This window comes from Herpailurus yagouaroundi, unplaced genomic scaffold (genome assembly GCF_014898765.1).
Source record: "Herpailurus yagouaroundi ecotype Mexico unplaced genomic scaffold, PumYag 205, whole genome shotgun sequence".
Classification (NCBI taxonomy): domain Eukaryota; kingdom Metazoa; phylum Chordata; class Mammalia; order Carnivora; family Felidae; genus Herpailurus; species Herpailurus yagouaroundi.
In genome coordinates, this window is record NW_024412436.1 from 817,878 (window position 1) to 824,348 (window position 6,471).

Consider the following 6,471-nt stretch of genomic DNA (forward strand, 5'->3'; position numbering starts at 1 on the left):
TACATTCTCCTTGCCCTACCTATTATGTCTCCTCAGGTTGGTGTCCATCTGTCTGTCAGTATCTCTCTCTCTCTCTCTCTCTCTCTCTCTCTCTCTCTCTCTCTCTCAGCTACATCCAGAACATATGTAGTTGTTTCATATGCTTTATGGGGCAAAAGGAAATTCTACACAGTCTTTCTGCTTAACTATTGCACATGGTCCTGTCTACTCCACTACACCCATACTATGCAGAGTGGAGGGAAACTTCTATAAAACTGTCACTACTCCTGGCTCCACTGAGATTATAAGCACAGTTATCATCTGCTCTCTGACCCCCCTGACTTCATATAAGATTCTTATCATATGTTCCTCCCATCTCCAGACTGTGCCTGAAGAGGGGTATGGAAAAGGTCCCTTTTCACAAACACATATCAGCATTTAGTGTTCCAGTGAACATCACTGCTTTCCATCAGGGTACATCATTTCCTCAAAGATAAAACAATCATCTAGTCTGGTATACAAAAAACTATCTCTAACTGACTTCTGCTTTTCCAAATCTAGAATATTTGTCTTTAACTTGATGACCTGTGCCTTTGGGACATGAGCTATTGAAACTTCAGAACATGGGTCCTTAGAACTCAAAATAAGCTCTTGAAACACAACCACCAAGAATCTGATTCTTTTCTTCATCAATTTAACAATCACTGATTAAGTACAAATAGGAACTATTGCAGGCTTTGGGGACACCTGGAGATAAGTCCTTTCCTTAAACAGATTAGAGTCTGGTGGAAACTTATTTTCCTGTTTCTAGAACAGCCTGTCCTAGGGCAGTAAACATAGACAATCCTAGATGATTGTAGCATGGAAGGATGGTTCCTAGGCTCTAGAAAGGGGGGGAAGGTAGCACATCAGTTAATGTGTAACTAAATGCTATCTCACTATACTATGTAAAGCCCTTCATGAGATACCCTACTTCTAGACTACCTTCTGTTTACCCCCACAAATATTCTATACTCCAGCCTTACACAGTGCTGACAATAACCACAATGGGTCATGCTCTCTTACCTCTTCATGTTTTTACCCTTTCTTTCCCAAGCAACTTTTTAAGTAGCTTCAACTGGACCTCACTATTAAGCCTTCCCTGCCCACTACGACTAAGTTAGGGGCCCTTTACTGGTGCTGCTACAGTATTTGCGTTTACTCCTTTCCCAGCATTTGTCCCAAGGAATTAGCTAGGTGCTGGATTTTAGCACCTCATCATTAACCTGTGAACCCCTTGAGAACAAGGGCAGTTTCTTTTATTTCTGTATCTTCATGCCTAACACACTGTAGATGCTCAAAGCAGATCTGTTGAATGATATGTAGCTTTTAAAATTGGGGCGCCTGGGTGGCGCAGTCGGTTAAGCGTCCGACTTCAGCCAGGTCACGATCTCACAGTCCGTGGGTTCGAGCCCCGCGTCGGGCTCTGGGCTGATGGCTCAGAGCCTGGAGCCTGTTTCCGATTCTGTGTCTCCCTCTCTCTCTGCCCCTCCCCCGTTCATGCTCTGTCTCTCTCTGTCCCAAAAATAAATAAACGTTGAAAAAAAAATTAAAAAAAAAATAAATAAAATAAAATTAACATATTTTCCACATAAAAATTTGATGTAGGTTGAAATTAAAAAGAAAACCATTGCAATGGTTTAGGAAATGGACAAATAGAGATAGGAAAGGGAAGGTGTCTGTTAAAGCAAAACTATGACAAAATCGGGAGATGGACTCCTTCACGAGGACTGCAGTAGCATCACAGGTAAAAACAAGTAACCTATAATGACTTCTTCCTTCCTCAGCCCTCTCTCCAGTCTCTCACCAGTGCCCCAGAAGCCTGGGCAATGCAGCCTGAAAGGGTCAAGGCAAAGCAGAGGAAATGAGCACTCAGCACGAGGGCAAATAGGGTAAGAAATGAATGCCATTATCTAACTTCCCAATTATCAGCCAACACCTTAGTTAACGGCTAATATTTTATTATGTGTTTCTGGATAACAGCCTGAGAGCAGAACCCTTTGAGAAAGCAGTATTGGATGGTTGTAGCTTTGACAAAGCAGTATTGGATGGTTGCGGCTAAAGGAGATAAAAGCATCAAAGAGTAAGAGAAAAAAAAACTAATTGTTTTAAGTCTAGCCCATTGGGAACTAAGGTTTCAATAACGTAGCTGGATATAAAACTATAAAACATATAGAAAAAAGTTGAGAAATGCACAAGCCTTTATAAAAAACCTGCAGTAATTATAAGACATAAACATATCTGTATACAACTCAATATAAAAACAATAACAAACAATCCAATTAAAAAACGGACAGAGGACCTCAACAGACATTTCTCCAAAGACACACAGATAGACAACAGACACATGAAGAGGCACTCAACATCACTCATCATCAGGGAAATGCAAATCAAAACCACAATGAGATATCACCTCACACCTGTCATAATGGTTCTTATTAAAAAGACAAGAAATAACAAGTGTTGGTGAGGATGAAGAGAAAAGGGAACCCTCGTGCCCTGCTGGTAGGAAAGAAAGCACAACAATGCAACCACTATGGAAAACAGTATGGAGCTTCCTCAAAAAAATTAAGAATAGAACTACCAACCAATCCAGTAATTCCATGACTGGGTAATTACCCAAACAAAACAAAAACACCAACTCGAAAGATATATGCACCCATATATTCACTGCACCATTATTTACAACAACTAAGATATGGAAGCAACCGAAGTGTCCACTGTTAGAGTAATGCATAAAGAAGTTGTGATATACATATACATATGTGGTATACATGTGTGGTATACATATACACGTACAATTCCAATATACAATGGAATATAATTCAGCTATAAAAAAGAATGAAATCTTGCCATTTGTGGCAACAAGGATGGACCTAGAGGTTATTATGCTAAGGGACATAAGTCAAAGAAAGACAAATACTGCATGATTTCACTTATATATGGAATATAAAAAACCAAACAAAACAGAAACAGACTCATAGAGAGAATCTGGTGTTGCCAGAGGTGGGTGGGGAGATGGGCAAAATGTGGGAAGGGGATTTAAAGGTACAAACTTCCAATTATAAAATAAATAAGACATACGGATGCAATGTACAGCATAAGGAATATAGTTTATGATATTGTAACAACTTTATATAGTAACATGGTAGTGGTGATCACTTCATAATGTATATACTAAACACTGAATCACTACATTGTACACATTAAAATAATATAATACTGTATGTCAGCTACACTTCAATAAAATAAGTAAATATCTCAAATTAACCTGTTCTACACCTGAAATTTACACAATATTACATGTCAAATACGTGGGAAAAAAAAAAGAAAACTGTAACTTTCCTGAAGGAATATAAAATAATCAGTAAGTGCTGAGCCATACCATATTTTCTTATAAGGGTAGACTACGTAGTGTAAAGTGGTCAAATTTCCCCCCAATTAAACTATAATAAATTGTATGTAATTTCAATCAATTCCAATCAAAAGTCCAATACTATATGGCACAGAAGTTGGTGGAGGGAACAATGGATGAATTGGTTATGTCTATGTATAGAGTCAACATACAAAAATTGCCAACAACATTTTGAAGAAAAATGGTCATGAAGACAGTTATTAAAATAGTCATGACTCCAATACAAAGAGATCTAGAGAACAGAAGAGGGAGTTTAGGATGAAACCCAAGCATAAGAGAAGGCTTAGGCTAAAACAGCACTGTCACTTTGACAGAGTGGTAATTAAAAGGAGGTGCTGTTAATGTTATCAGTTATCTTTTTTGAAAAAGTTAACTTTACTAGCACTGTCACTTTGACAGAGTGGTAAATTAAAAGATGGTGCTGTTAATGTTATCAGTTATCTATTTTGAAAAAGTTAAGCTTACTACCTACCTACCAGTATATAAAAGTGGGTTTTTATTTTTTTATTTTTATTTTTTTTCAACGTTTATTTATTTTTGGGACAGAGAGAGACAGAGCATGAACGGGGGAGGGGCAGAGAGAGAGGGAGACACAGAATCGGAAACAGGCTCCAGGCTCTGAGCCATCAGCCCAGAGCCCGATGCGGGGCTCGAACTCCCGGACCGCGAGATGGTGACCTGGCTGAAGTCAGACGCTCAACCGACTGCGCCACCCAGGCGCCCCTAAAAGTGGGTTTTTAAATACATTATGGAGCTAAAGCACAATGAAAATTTTATATTAGAAAAAAATAGAGAAATATACACTTAGAGGGTGAGAGAAATCTATGTGTGACAAGACGAAAACAACAGATTTGCTTTAAAAAAAAAATCAAATATCTCATGGTCCATGAGTTCGAGCCCCACATCAGGCTCTGTGCTGAAAGCTCAGAGCCTGGAGCCTGCTTTAGATTTGTGTCTCCCTCTCTCTCTGACGCTCCCCCACTCACACTCTGTCTATCTCACTCTCAAAAATAAATAAACATTTAAAAACATTTTTTAAATCAAACATTTCTAAATGAATGATGATAACAGACAGGGGAAGAAATATGTATATTACATGTAACATACAAAGATTTACATTCATACCAAAAAAGAGTTGCTATAAACCAGTAATAAAAAGACAACAGCTTAATTTTTTTAAAGAATAAATTGTTTTAGGTAATTCACTGGAGAAATATAAATGGCAATAAATAAAACTAAAAATGAAAGAGTTTCACCTTTAAAAATATTTTTGAAACGTACATTATAATGACAATCTTTTGCCTGCTAGTTGCAAAATTTTCACAAATGCTAATACAAACAGTACAGAGAGGGGCACCTGGGTGGCTCAGTCGGTTAAGCCCCCAACTTCAGCTCAGGTCATGATCTCCCAGGGGTCCTGAGTTTCAGCCCCACATTGAGCTCTCTAATGTCAGCATGGAGCCTGCTTGGGATCTTCTGTCCCCCTCTTTCTCTGCCCCTCCCCGGCTCATGCTTTCTCTCAAAAATAAATCAACATTAAAAAAAAAAAAACAAACAAAAAACGGTACAGAGAAAAGGCACTCACATGGTGTTGGTGGCAATGTAAGTTGTACACCTTTTTAGAACTCAAACTGACAATACCCATTTAAATTTATAATAACATATAGCTTAAGACGAGCCCTTCCAATTCTACTTTTCGATCCTGGAGAAAAATACTAGCAGGAATGCACAGACACATACATAAACATGACCTTCCAGCATTTTTTTGAAATAGCAAAACTCTGGGAAGGAACTACATGTCCCTTAGTAGAAAAATGACTTCAGCAATGTGGTGATGGGTCTCTGTACACAGCCACTAGAGAGCAAGAGGTAGGTCTGTGTTACGGGGTGAAGAGAGTGTTCATTGCGCTCTTTTCAATCATTTACTCAACACATATTTATTAAGCACCAGAAGAAAAGTAGACATGGATCTAACTGGAAAAATACACAAAGGAAGAAAAAAAAGACTAGGAAATAATTACAATAGATGCTGTAAAGGAAACAGTAGAAAATAGTGGGTGTAATCCTTGATTCATCTCTTTTCCATGCACCCAACACCCAATCAACAGGCCTGAAAATTCTTACTACCAACGTGTAGATCAAATGTTTCCACTTCCCTCCAATTCCCCTGTATGATGCTTTTCAGTGGCTTCCCATAGTACTGACCAGAAACTCCACAGCCCCCAGCCCAGTTCAGAGAGCCCTACCTGATTCGGGCTCAGTCTACATCTCCAGCAGCTCCCCTGCCACGCTCTGCCTCACAGGCCATCGCTCCTTCTGTGCTACACGCCAAACTTGCTCCTGCTTGGAGGTCGGCGCCTGCCTGGGGGCTTTCAACACGGAGGGATGAAAGAGCCACCCTCAGTGGCAAGTTTGGAAATGTATGTGGGACACATCCGGCTGCCTCAAAGGATTTCAGCCCGAGAGGACTTCCAAGTCAAATTGAACCGAAGAATAGAAAAACACGAAATCTCAAGCATGAGCCCTCAGGAGGCGGCTAAGACCACGCGAGACTGAGGTTCGTCGATGGCGTGATTTATGGGAGACTGACGCTTACCTCTTGACCAATGAGCATCCGCCAAGAATCTCTCCCCATCCTTAAGCCAATGAACGTACTGCTTGGACTCTGACTGGACTTCCCGCTCTTTGCACTCTGCCCCATGAATGCAGCCTGACTCAAACTCTGAAAGGACCGCTTGGAGCTTGGTGCGGCACGCCTTTGACAATAGCCATTGCTCTGCAGCTCTGCAATCAACTGTATTTCTGCAGACTTGAATTTGTGTGAGTTTACCTGTTCAGTTGGGTTGACAGTTGTCTCAGTAATGAGGGAACTTAACGGCCCTTAAGCACTTAAAACTGCTATGCATATTGCTATGTGCATTACAGTCCTGCACAATAATGCATTGCGCATTGTTTTGTCCAAAATAACATGAACAGGCTGTCATCGCTGCCCGAGACCTTCTTAGCCTAATCTTTGTATTCCTGGCTCTTGTCATTTC

The 6,471-nt window shown here is 40.0% G+C and overlaps 1 long non-coding RNA gene across 1 annotated transcript in view; it reads left to right on the forward strand.

The window, feature by feature from the left end:
• The first annotated feature begins 6,141 nt into the window (after positions 1 to 6,141).
• Positions 6,142 to 6,471, forward strand: part of LOC121015027 (uncharacterized) — a 23,812-nt gene continuing 23,482 nt past the window's right edge. The window contains exon 1 of the long non-coding RNA XR_005783568.1: positions 6,142 to 6,253. This is a non-coding gene — a long non-coding RNA (uncharacterized LOC121015027). The remainder of the gene's footprint in view (positions 6,254 to 6,471) is intronic.